Source organism: Xenopus tropicalis, chromosome 6 (genome assembly GCF_000004195.4).
Source record: "Xenopus tropicalis strain Nigerian chromosome 6, UCB_Xtro_10.0, whole genome shotgun sequence".
Lineage (NCBI taxonomy): Eukaryota > Metazoa > Chordata > Amphibia > Anura > Pipidae > Xenopus > Xenopus tropicalis.
This window is the reverse complement of record NC_030682.2, coordinates 22980401-22994692: the sequence shown is the minus strand read 5'-3', so window position 1 is coordinate 22994692 and position 14292 is coordinate 22980401. Positions and strand designations below refer to the sequence as shown.

The 14292-nt window shown below is 39.0% G+C and overlaps 1 protein-coding gene across 1 annotated transcript in view; it reads right to left on the bottom strand.

Moving 5' to 3' along the window:
* kif5b (kinesin family member 5B) overlaps positions 1-14292 on the bottom strand; it is a 44976-nt gene that overhangs the window by 22876 nt on the left and 7808 nt on the right. The window lies entirely within an intron of this gene.

Genomic DNA, 14292 nt, shown 5'->3' with positions numbered 1-14292 from the left:
AGGAAGTGGAACAGATGGGCGGGACTAGTGAGGTTTTGGTGGAATTTCTCAATAAATCAATACGAAACACAACTTTTATTAAGCACAATCCTTCTATATTTAGAGGAGTTTAATTCATTGGTACATTCTTAATCTTTTTATGGTATGTCTCCTTGAACCTTGAATTTATTTTTTCCGAAGTCACACAAAGTGTGCGACTCCAATTGTTGCCAGGGGAAAGCCTTTTCAGAGCGGTTACTCGCCCTTGATAGTAGAGATCTATTGCGGGCGACTAACTCGCTTGGTGGGTTCTTACCCTTACAGTTGTGTGCTTCCTTTAGAAACTCTACTATAGTTTTTATAAATGCCCTTCTACATAGCCATTCAAGCTAGAAAAAGGAGAAAAGGCACAGGTGACCTAGTAGATAACAGATAAGTCCTGTAGAATACACTGGTGTTTTTTCTGTTATCTGCTATGTAACCTGTGCTTATTCTTTCTTTTCAGCTTGAATGGCTGTCCCCTTAGCTACCCGGAAACTTATTTATATAAACTATACTAGGGTTTCTGAAGCACACAAGTTTTACCAGTGCAGGCCAACAGTACATTATATTTCATTTTAAAACACTAATTTTATGGTGTTACTGTTTGGACAATTTCAACCATACTGCACATAATGTATGCCATGTCTGATGGCCAATTCAACAGATTATGCTGCTTTCCAGTCAAATCGGACATGTTTATCAAGTCCCTTGTTGAATCTGAATAGACATTTTCATAGTAAAACCTCTTTTAATTAAAAATATACAACAGCCTGACTGTACATTTTTGAAGTAACAAAATATAAAACTAATATTATCAGCCCACTGAAAAGCCACTGATAATGAGCTGCTTAAAGGTTTCTGCTTAGAGAAGGGATGGCTTTGTTTGTTCAATAGATAGATAGGAAGCTCTGAACAAATTGCTTATAAAATTAAAAGGATACTGCCATTTATTGTGCTCATTTTTAGGCTTAGACAGCCCCCTTTAAATGCCCACTAAAAGAATAATGATTGGGATGCTGGACTGAGCAGTAAAAAAAAAAAATATTCAGGCATTTGGCATGTGTACAACCCCAGTGCTTTACAGACAAGCAGCACTCAGGGCTGGATCGATATTTCCCTGTCTGGATGACTCAGGCTCTCCTTTGTTTCCATAACAAAAGGCACAGAATAAGTCACCAGCCTGGGACACACAGTCAGACCTGGGGATGTTGTAAAGTTAAAGCAGCACTATTTCGGAAGGCAAATTTAAATAGAAACAAAATTAAGCGATATTCTTTTCAGAATAAAGCTTATCCTTTAAAAGGAATGTATAATAAAGTGGAAAGTTCTGCAGCACTGCAAAAACTAATATAAAGTGACTGCTGCTTTTCTGCTTGCATGGTAGAACCCATTTCCTGGTACTCATGTGACCAGTTCTTTTTCCTTGCATTCACGTCTTGCTTCACAAACCCCTAATGGGTAAGATAACATTACACTTTGGGTTAAAGGGGAAAAAAAATCAAATAGTATTGTAATAAAAAGTGTAATTGTGTGTGACCAATTACAGCATTATTAAACGGAAAGCACTGACCCTGCAGCAAAGACTATTGCTCTGGCTACAATTGCATTATTATTTATCTATTCAGGCCCTCTACTTCATATTAAAGGAAAAGTAGCACTAAAAATTTTTTGTATAGGAAGGAGTCAGGCTAGGCTCGATCAATCAATCGTCGCATAGTGGGACCTTAGCAACCCAGTAGCTGTTAAAATTACAAACTGGAGAGCTACTAAAGAAGCAACTAAAACAAAAAAAAAAAAAATCATACTTAATATAAAAGGTGAACTACCTATTTAACACAAACATTTTTGGCTACTGGACAAGACTCCTGTAACAATGGCTGACATGCTAGTAAACAAGAAACTCGCATAGATAGATTTAGGGTTGTTTCAAGATGCATAGATTTGTTGTTCATTTTCCAAGAGTAAAGGTGGGTATACATGGGCTGATTTCAGCTGCCAATATCAGTCCCTTTAGACCAATTTGGCAACTTATCTACCCGTGTAAGGGCAGGAACGACGGGCCTGCCCGACATATCTGACATGATATTGGGCAGATCTTGATCGGGCAGGTTTGCTTTATCAGATGAATCAGGGAGCATATCGGCTCGTTGATGTGGTCCCTGAACCGATGGCACCTAAGCCCGCAGTTTTAATTGTAGGTGGGCATATTAGGAGAAGATCGTCTCGCTTGGTGACCTCGCCAAACAAGTGGATCTTACAGTGTATGGCCACCTTTAGAGTCCTTTGGAGATATGCTGAAAGCAACGATGAAGAATAGACAGATGTACTGGCAAACATGGGGCCCATTTGTGCAAGCTAAGCCTATGGTAAAATAGCAGCATAGTTTGGGAACGAGCCTCTAGCTGGGACTTCCTGCAGAAAACTCACCAAATGATCAGAGCTAAAAAGAATGGAGGGTGGAGAGGTATAAAAGGGCTTCTTTATGAATAAAACATAAGGTAAAAAGCCACATGGGGTGGGCTTGTTATAAGTTATTAAAGGAATAACTGTCATGAGAAAACATGTTTTTCATGCATCAGTAAATAGAGCTTCTCCAGCAGAATCCTGCACTGAAATCCTTTAAAAACAGATTTTTTTTTTTTTTTATTTGAAATTTCACATGGGACTAGCCATATTCAGGCTCAATGCACTGAGATGGTGCCTACACACCAATATTACAGCTAAAAAAAAAAAAATACATTTATTGGTCCAAGAATAAAATGTTAAATGGCAGAGTGAATTATTTGCTATGTAAACAGTGTAATTTAGAAATAAAAAGTACCCCATAAACATCATGACAGTATCCCTTTAATTCCAGAGGGAAGTTGCCCAAAGGCAGATGTTTCTTATGAATTGGTTGGAGTGGAGGAATGTTGTGTGTGTAGCACACATATAGCTCTGAATACTCTTATGATTCTGTAGGACACTGCATAGCCATCACCCAAATCAAACCAAGTAGCCCCATAACCATTAACCCCAGCTGAACCAAACACCCCCACATAATTACTACCCAAATCAAACTAGAAGCACTAAGCTACAGTACACTTAATAAAACTCAGTTTCCACAAATATAAATTTTCTCTGTATATATAACGAGGGTATAAGACTGGATCACAAATACTTTTTGCAGGTCTTGGTACTGAGGGCAGCAGAATATACACTTTTGCAGAATAGCAAGCTGCAGCCCCCCCCCTTCTAGGACTGGTACCCAGCCTAGCCAGTAAAAACCTGCCAAGGCAGAAGCTGGTATCACAAGTTTACTCTCAACATAGTTGCCGTAATTTTGTAACATGCTGAAATTTACCCCCTGTACCCCCACCTAAGCCCTCGACCCACCCCAACCATACCTCCCCTTTCTATAACCGCACCCGGCCAGCCGGTAAAACAGATGTAAAATGTGGCATCCGTACCCCCTTTGCACCCTCATGCCAAGGCAGGCTGAAAGGGCTACCCTTATGGTTACTGCGGAGGGCAAACTGGCACTCTTTACACTAAAACAGTTTACAGATAAAAAGCTCCTAACTTTACCAGTGACGTTTTGAGGATGCAAACTCAAAAATTCTATGATACTTAATAAGCAATTTATTCATTAGAAATTTTCTATGGTTACTTGTAATGTGGTGCATGTCCTAGGTGAAATTCCTCAACTTTGAGGTATATTTAAAAAAAAAAAAAAAAAAAAAAAAAAAAAAAAAGAGCAATTAATAATGCATTTATTCAATGTATAGAACAGTTTCTTTCCCTAACGACAGGGACAGCTCCTTGCTGTGACTGCACCTCACCCTTTAGTGGAGCATTTCCATACAAGAGACACGGGCAGAAGATTGGCACTGGGGGCAAGCCTACTGAAGCACTGGCATGTAATTCAGAGAAAAAAAACAAAATAATTATCTTGCGTGCAGCCTGGCAGAGTGGCGTAACACTACAGCAGCAGAGAGAAGATCAGGACTTGGCACGGGCCAAGTGATTAATGCATTGTTAATGGTGCTTCATTAAGCATTTTTTTGGCTATGCAAGTCAATCTGAGAGCTGCACTAAAGCAGTACAATACCACACTGCGCCATAATGTACTTTTCGGAAACTGAAGCCTATGTAATACCTAAATACAGCTCTGGGCTGAAATTGGGCTTGCTTTAACCCTTTGGGTGATGTTCCAGGTTTCCTACAAATGATGCAGCACAATTCGGGTGTTCTGGAAAAGGAACTAATTCCACTGAGCAAGTCTTTATTCAGTATAAAGTGCTTGTGCTGCCTAAGGGCTACGATGAACTGTTCTGAAGGCAGACAATCTGCCACAAAACAAAATTTGTAAAAGCAGAGTTACCTTTTATTTCCTAATAAGAATGTTACAGGAGGGCAATGAATGTTCATAATGGCTAATGCTACACAGGGTTGGCCCTTGCCTGCATATAAGTTCAGGCTGAGAATCAGCCTATGGGCAACTGCTTGTGTGTCTGTACCTTGTGCCACTGCCTTGGCGTGCGTGGAGACAAATGGAGCAGATTTTGGTTTTGAAACACACCAAGGGGCTCATTTACTATCATTTTTTTATTTTAAACTCTATTTGGATTTTTTTTTAATAATCCTCTTTAATACTGAGAGTTCACTCTTTCATAAATATGTCCCTAAAACTACTGCACAAGTTAAGACAAAGCTGTGAATTTTCCCTCTTCGACAAGCTCTATTTTCACCCTTAAGTATACCGTATGGGAACCATTATCTGGAACCCAGTTATCCAGAAAGTCCTGAATTAAAGAAAGGCCATCTCCTATAGACTCCATTTTAAGGAAATAATTCACATTTTTTTTAAAATATTCCCTATGACTAATCTTTATTGGAGGCAAAACAAGCCTATTGGGTTTATTTAATGTTTAAAATGTTTAGGAGACTTGGTATGGAGATCCAAATTACTGAAAACCCCAAGCATTCTGGATAACAGGTCCCATACCTGTACTTAAATATATCTTCCTCAGTGTTATTTCAAGTAAAATGCAGTACATATGTCAGTAGCCCCTAACAAATGCTCACTCAATTCTAAGCCGAGGACAAATGGCAGGCTATAATTATAAATCACTTGGCAGCCTACAAAAGCACAGGCATGCAAGAAATGCTCTGCAAGTGCACTTTAGACTGGATCAGAACATATTTTTCTAATTAGCCAGCTCAGTTCAGGATCCAGCTACCAAAACTCTGCATTTTCAAATAAGGCTTTGTAATACATAGCCAGTTACTGGCTACAGAGGTAAGCTAGCCACATACACACACAGGGGGCAACGGATTCATGGATTTCTGTGTAGTTAAAAAAAACACAGTACGTCTAGGTTCATAGGCCACCTCTAAGATACAAGGGCTACACCAAGTACTTATCAGTAAAAAACATCGGTCTTGGTTAAACAATATTCATGCGGTGCCATAGAAAATGCAGCAGGAGTGATCCAACATGGGTATACTATAGTACAATATCACACAGGCATATGGACTCATATCTTTAAAGTAAGCCTGGCAGTATGAGCTTCGAGGGGGCAAAAATCCAACAAATTAGCAAAGACTACTTACTAGTAAACATGTCAACTTTCTCCTCAAAAGAAAAACCTCAGCTCTGAAGCACCCCATGAAATTAAGCACAGACTGAGAAGCAACCTACCTGTAACTGCAGTGCAGTGTTTCCAGCAAACAAACGTTAAGCGTGCATGATGCTCAGATTTAAGTCCCCATAGAAAAAGGTAAAGAAAGCCTAGGAGAAGTAGCAGTAGATAACCATCCCTCTTTTCATACCACAGCATCTCTGTGCCCCCAATTGGACACAACTTGCCAATGGATTCTCCAAAGGATACTTGTAGCACAAAGGATTTTCAAATAGTACGATACACAAATTTTCCCATATTGAGCAGAACATGTATTGTCTATGCTTTAAGTTAAAAAATAAAATCCAAATTTCTTATAGAGCAAATATGAAAATGTCTTTTTCTTGACTGAATTCCTACCCCTGAATTGTTTAAATGTAGACAATGAGTACTGCATAAACAAACCCCTCCTTTCCCTAAGCAGGAGGCTTTATTGGGTTTTGAAATACAAGGAACTACTCGTACGCAAAGCTTATCTGTGGACGTGGCTTTACTGGAAATTCAAAATGTAAAAGTGGTTTAATTGCTTAGTACATAAAAACAAAAAACCATGTTTTAAAAAAAGCAATGTTCAGCGCATGATAAAGAAAAAGCATACTGCCCCATTAACCCAAGGTTCAACAGACACTCCACAGACTTCTCTGCATTACATCATTTTTGTCATAGTGTTTTACATTTCAGATATTTGTCCCAAAATGTTGAATAAGCACTCCCTGTGTGTGCTGTTTATCTAAAATTAACCATATTTTATTAAAGGGGACATCAAACTTGCTATTGCCTGAAAAAGCATAAAAGTTAAGGGTAGCACTGGAGAAAAAGGGAAATGTAATTACCGACAATTCTTATTTTTATTTATTTATTTATTTTAAAATACTGTTTCCACAGAGGTAAAAAGTAACATGGCTTTGCATATGGTTGCAGCCTAGATTTGATTCCAGAAGTGGTTTTTCCAGATGGGTAAGTGTTTGTCTGGCCTGGTTAAAGAGAACTAACTGCACAAGGAGGCCGATACCACACGTGACCTTATGTTACAGAGACATTTCCCACTGTAGCCTATGGGAATAGCCACAAGTACTGCTATAGTGTAAGAATACAGATACCAATGGTTGCAGGCCAATGTGCTCACAATGAGATGCTCTAGCAAAACTTCACACAGTTTCTTCATACCCTTGTTTTGAACATCACTGATTCTACGCAATTTTTCCATCGGTCTTCATTTTTTATGGTTTCCTCAATGTATTAGTCTTTCTATTCTCTATATTTTCAGTTTCCAGATTCACAGACTTAAAAGACATACAAACCCTACATTTTCCTACCATGTATACAAGTTGGGCACATCTCCCCTGCCCAAACCACACCATTTTTACCAGGGCTGTGGAGTCGGAGGCAATTTTGGGTACCTGGAGTCGGAGTCGGCAAAAAAATAACCGAAATAAAGCAAGTTTAAATGTCCCAATTCACAAACAGTCATAATTAATTACTTCTCTGCTATAAGAATAAGCCCAATGCAGAGCCAGTAGTTCTGTGGTTAAATGATATGTATGTCTCCTTCCTTTCCTTCAATGAATGTATAAAATACATTAGCATATTAAAAACAGAGGAGGAAGTGATGGGGTTAACAGAGGGAGCTGAATCCTTATGGGTTGAGCTTCTCACAGATAGTAAAGAATCTACCAAACTAATTGTAGGGGTATGCTATAGACCCCCTAATGTAAGCGAAGAGGAGGAGGCCCAGCTCCTGTTGCAAATAGAAAAGGCTGCTAGTTTGGGGCAAGTGATAATAATGGGGGATTTTAAATACCCTGATATTGACTGGGGCAATAGTACTGCCAATGTAGTGTATGTAATGACAGTAAATGGGAACAAGTTTATAAACTTGCTGCATGACAACTTTATGTCACAAGTTGTTGAGGAGCCAACCAGGAACCATGCTATACTAGATCTAGTGATCTCTAATGGCCCAGAACGTATAGCAAATGTGCAAGTGGTTGAACCCCTGGGTAATAGTGACCATAATGTTATTTCATTTAATGTTTGGTGCAGGAAACAAATTTACACGGGGGCAACAAAGACAATGAATTTTAGGAAGGCAAATTTTAGCTCCTTAAGGGCAGCGCTTCAGGGCATAGATTGGGGCATTATGTTTTCTGATAAAAACACAGAGCAGAAATGGTTGTCATTTAAAATGATATTAAATCATTACTGTTCTCAATTTATTCCATTAATAAGAAAAAGTAGAAGTGTTAAGAATCAACCTATGTGGCTTAACTCTGAGGTAAAGAAGTTAATAGGGAAAAAAAGGAAAGCTTTTAAGAAATATAAGTCAGAGGGGACAGTAGCTGCGTTTAGTGAATATAAACACTATAACAAGTGTTGTAAAACAGCAATCCGGAAGGCAAAGACAGAAAATGAGGAGCGCATCGCGGCCGAGGCCAAGACTAACCCCAAAAAGTTTACACACAATAAATGTAAACAAGGCACCTGGGCCAGATGGAATACACCCTCGGGTACTGAGAGAGCTAGGGGGCAGAATTGCAGTGGCCCTTGTTTCTGATATTCTCAGACTCTCTTTCATCAGGTATGGTACCTAGGGATTGGAAGAAGGCGAATGTCATTCCCATATTTAAAAAGGGAGTAAGATCTCAGCCTGGCAATTATAGGCCTGTAAGTTTGACATCCGTGGTGGGCAAGTTATTTGAAGGCTTGTTAAGGGATCACATTCAAAATTATGTAGTGGAGAATGGCATTATGAGCAGTAATCAGCATGGCTTTATGAAGGACAGGTCATGTCAGACCAATTTAATTGCTTTTTATGATGAGGTAAGTAAGAAGCTGGACAGTGGGGATGCAGTAGATATAATCTATTTGGATTTTGCCAAAGCATTTGATACCGTTCCCCACAAACGACTGCTTTCTAAGCTAAGGTCTATTGGTCTTAGTGAAGTCGTTTGCACATGGATAGAAAACTGCCTACAGGATCGGGTACAGAGGGTGGTTGTTAATGGTACATTCTCTACTTGGAATAAGGTCCTCAGTGGGGTCCCTCAGGGTTCTGTACTGGGTCCACTTTTGTTTAATTTGTTCATAAATGAAATGGGGGAGTGTATTATGAGTAATGTATCAGTGTTTGCAGATGACACAAAACTCTGCAGACCAGTCAATTCTATCCAGGATGTGACATCCCTGCAGCAGGATCTTGACCAACTGGCAATCTGGGCAGCTAAGTGGCAGATGAGATTTAATGTGGATAAATGTAAGGTCATGCACCTGGGATGTAAAACTATGCAAGCCCCGTATACCCTTAATGGAACTGCACTAGGCAAATCCATAATGGAGAAGGACCTTGGAGTCCTTGTAGATAATAAACTTGGCTGTAGCAAGCAATGCCAGGCAGCAGCTGCAAGGGCAAACAAGGTTTTGAGCTGTATTAAAAGGGGTATAGATTCACGGGAGGAGGGGGTTATTCTTCCCCTTTACAGAGCGCTGGTAAGGCCCCATCTAGAATATGCTGTTCAGTTTTGGTCTCCAGTGCTCAAACAGGACATTATTGAGTTAGAGAGGGTCCAGAGAAGGGCAACTAAGCTGGTAAAGGGTATGGAAAGTCTCAGTTATGAAGAAAGACTGGCCAAGTTGGGTCTGTTTACACTGGAGAAGAGGCGCTTAAGAGGTGACATGATAACTATGTATAAATATATAAAGGGATCATATAATAGCCTTTCTAATGTTTTATTTACCAGTAGGTCCTTCCAACGGACACGAGGGCACCCACTTCGTTTAGAAGAAGGGAGGTTCCATTTAAACATTCGGAAAGGATTTTTTACAGTGAGAGCTGTGAAGTTCTGGAATTCCCTCCCCGAATCAGTCGTGCTGGCTGATACATTATATAACTTTAAGAAGGGGCTGGATGGATTCTTAGCAAGTGAGGGAATACAGGGTTATGGGAGATAGCTCTTAGTACTAGTTGATCCAGGGACTGGTCCGATTGCCATCTTGGAGTCAGGAAGGAATTTTTTCCCCTCTGCGGCAAATTAGAGAGGCTTCAGATGGGGTTTTTTGCCTTCCTCTGGATCAACTAGTAGTTAGGCAGGTTATATATAGGCATTATGGTTGAACTTGATGGACGTGTGTCTTTTTTCAACCCAACTTACTATGTTACTATGTTACTATGTCGGAGTCGTGGAGTCGGAAGTATCAGAAACTGAGGAGTCGGAGAATTTATCTACCGACTCCACAGCCCTGATTTTTACTGAACATATCCCACCCATTTGCACGAGCCATAATCATTTTCCTAAAACAAATAGGATTCCTTCTCACTGAAAGCTAAATGATTAAGGGGATGCTGCAGCCTTACTATTAACCTTTCAACAAAAGGAGTGGCAGGTATTTAAGGATTTCAAAGAGGCTGTTAACTAATGAAATTGTTTTCGTGGGGGGTTTACATGTCCTTTAAAGGGGTTGTTCACCTTACATTAACTTTTGGTATGATGCAGACAATGCTATTTTGAGACAATTTGCAATTGATCTTTATTTTGTATTATTTGCAGGTGTTGAATTGTTCAGCAGCTCTCCAGTTTGGAATTTAAAGGGCTATCTGGTTGCTAGGGGCCAATGTAACCTAGCAACCAAGCAGTGGCTTAAAAGACAGGGATATAAAAAGAGGAGGGCCTAAATAGAAAGCTAAAATAATTTAAAAGTAACAACAACAGTAACATTGTAGCCTCACAGATCAATAGCTTTTTGGCTACTGGGGTTGGTGACCCCCATTTGAAAGCTGGAAAGAGTCAGAAAGCAAATGTAAAATATATTAAAAAAAAAACAGACCAATTGAAAAGTTGCTAATAATAAGTAATTCTATAACAATTAACCTGAAGGAAACCAACTCTTTAAAATAATCACATACTGCAGCCCAGGCACACAGGATAGTACCACACCAGATCAGAAGTATTCTGCATCAAAAAATAAATAAATATATATATATATATATATATATATATATATATATATACACACACACACACATATATACACATACATACATATACATATATATATATATATATATATATATATATATATATATATATATATATATATATATATATATATTATATATATATATATACATATATATATATTATATATATATATATACATATATATAATATATATATATATATATATATATATATATATATATATATATAAAAACCCCTTAGATTCCAAAACACAGATAAACCTTTTTTAGACCTACAAGAAGTGTAGCTATGCAGAATGCAAGCAAACATACCCAGATGATAGCTAATGGAAGAGTCTTTGTATTTCATCAGAAAGCACTGGCACATTTATGCAGCGCCCAGAGCACCAAAAAACAGTTCCCCCACAAACAAAGCTCTTTTTATTATAGAGAAAAATGCACTGCCAGAATGTATTGGGAACATTATTTATAATGCATCACTTGATTGTCATGAACATCAGACTTCAACAGAAACAAAAAGATTTCTCAACATTTCAAACAGAAAAAAAAGATTAAACTTTTGCCCACCCATTAACTGATTATTGTAAGTTTGGGTCAAACACAAAAATAAATCCATAACGCATTCATAGGTTTAAAGGGAAACTAAATATCCATGGAAATGTAAAACCAAAAACTTTACTAAATGTATGTTTTGTATTTTCATTAGTAAACACTTTCAGTTGTTTTAAAGTTAAACATAACTGCTGTATTGGTCTTGGGTTTACATACTGTAAGGGGCCACGCAAAAGTTTAGCAATAGGATATTCTTTATGGACATATATTGAAGCTGCTGGTCAGTGTCCCACTAGGGTGCCAGCAGGTTCTATTTTCTCTATAGTTAGTGTATTTGGTCAGTAGTTGCCATACAACCAGACTGTATTCAAACAATTTATATGACAGACTCCATCCGAGTACTATATAGTTTTATACTCACAATTATAAACAATTTCTGTAAGACGAAGCACAAATGGCTCAAATCCAAGCAAATATTAAAGCGTAAACCTGGTAATAATTCTTTTTCATTTTCAACTGTATTTATGAACCCAAACCCTACCACACCTATTAATTATATATATGATGATATCAAGGCTCATTGGCAAACAGAATAACATTAAGAACAGAATTTACAAAAGCCAGCCCTTTGTAGATCAAAGAATTACCGTGTGAAATGCAACCGGATCACGCACATTATAAAGAACTGCTAGAAACAAAATACATTATCAGACTACTGCCAAAGGACAAGTAAGGGCCTTGCTTGCGTGCAAATCAATAAGAATAGAACACCTCTTAAAGTGCCCCAGAAGGCAGTAGTGACATTAACGAGCACCGGGAACCAATAATTGAAAAACACTGGTCTAGAGTATATATATATTTTAACAGTAGCAACAAGTTATACAGCACTTTACAGAGACAGCACATTCACATCAGTCCTTACATTGTTTGGGGGTGATCTTTGACTCCTGTCTCATTCTCTGACCATATTAACACCACTGTAAAAAACGGTCACTTTTTCTCAAGCAATATTGCCAAAATTCGTCCCTTTCTTTCTACTGCAACAGCTAGGCTGCTCATGCATGCTCTCATCCTATCCCAATTTGACTACTGTAACCTGCTACTAACCAGCCTCCCGAACTCCCATCTTTCCCCCCTACAGTCTATATTAAACACCGCTGCCATAATTCTCCTCCTCTCATCCAGGAGAGTTCAGGCCCTTCCCCTGCTAAAGTCCTAATTGTGGCTTCCTATTAAACAAAGAACATCTTACAAACTCCTTCTCTTAACCTTCAATGCCCCCATTCCTCTGCTCCTCACTACATCTCTTCTCTTGTGTCTCCGTAAGTTCCTGGCCGACTCCTTTGCTCCTCACAGAGCAACCGCTTGGTTGCGCCCCCAACCCCTCCCCACTAACACTGCTGTTTCCCGCCTTAAAATCTTTCTGCCCCTTACATTGGGAATGCCCTCCCGGATTTCCTCCGGAGAGAATCCTCCCTCAGTCTTTTTAAAACTAAACTTAAAGACTCCCTCTTAGAGCACTCGCACAGCCCCTGATCTGGGAACTGGCACTTACCGTATATACTCGAGTATAAGCCGATCCGAATATAAGCCGAGGTACCTAATTTTACCTAAGAAAACTGGAAAAACTTATTGACTCGAGTATAAGCCTAGGGTGGGAAATGCAGCCGCTACTGCTAAGTTTTAATAATCAATAATAATCAATTAATAATCAATAATTAAATACCAATAAAATGACATTAAATTAGGCATCAGTGGGGTATATGTTTTTCAATATTTATTTCAAAGAAAAACAGTAAACTAGATCTGTAAGCGGAGAAGAGGGTCAACAAAAACAATATGAGTACCCCATGCTCATTGCACATAAACTGGCAGCAGACCTGGTCCCGGAGGGATGTAAGGGGGAATAAGTATTGCTAGTGGGAGCCTAGGCCAGGGCACTGGAGGGTCTGGTTGCAGGTGGCCTAATTTGCACACAAAGGAGAGAGGGTGCTAGTCTGGAGGGACCCATGGCACCCTACTCGAGTATAAGCCGAGGGTGACTTTTTCAGCACATTTTGGGTGCTGAAAAACTAGGCTTATACTCGAGTATATACAGTATATTGTACTGTCACACACCGTGACCTACAGCACTTATATTTGCCTATTTGTGTCTGTAAGTTACCCTCCCATCTAGACTGTAAGCTCTACGGGGCAGGGACCTCCATCCTCTTGTGTCTTTGACTCTTAACTTATTGTAACTATTTTGTATTTATTGTTATACTTTGTATTTATCTATTATCTTTAACCCCCTGTTTGTATTAATGTATTCTACTGTACAGCGCTGTGTACTTAAGTAGCACTTAAATAAAGATATACATACATACATACTCCAGTGGAGCTTAGACACACACACTGAAGTCAGTTTTCTCAGGAGTCAGTTAACTTGCCTGTATGATCTGTAGTGTGGGAGAAAACAGAGAGCCAAAAGGAAAACACATGATCATGGAGAGAAGATATAAATGCGATGCACATAGTTCCTTTAGCAGGCCATACACCAATGTGCTTGGCAAATTGGAATGATCAGATTATTTGGTTTGCAGGCTAATACAGGGCCTCTGTAGACTTGTTGGGAGAGGACTGAATCTATGTGCCAGTGCTGTTCTTGCCTGAGGGACATTTTCTTTCCTGCCCAATAAACACGTGGGCCACATATCAGTTTCCTTTAGTAAGAATTGAACCCATTTGCCCCATGCTGCAAGGCAGCAATACTAACTACACAACTGAGCGGCCAGACTTCTCAGATTACCAGTATCCAACATCTGAACTGGCTCTGTATAACAATATTTTTAACATTAGTAAGCAACCCCACCTGACTTTACTAAAAGGACACTGACCTACATATGTAAAGCGAGGCACAAAGTTTGCCCAGGGGCAGCAACCCACAGCAGCCAATAACATGTTGGCTGTTAAACAGAAACCCAAGAATTGCTACCGGCTGGTTAGTTATGGGTGATAAGACCTGTAAAAAACTTAGAACATTGGGTTATGTAATAAAATATGCAAAAAGCAAGGCAAATAAATGCAATGCAGCAGAACTTA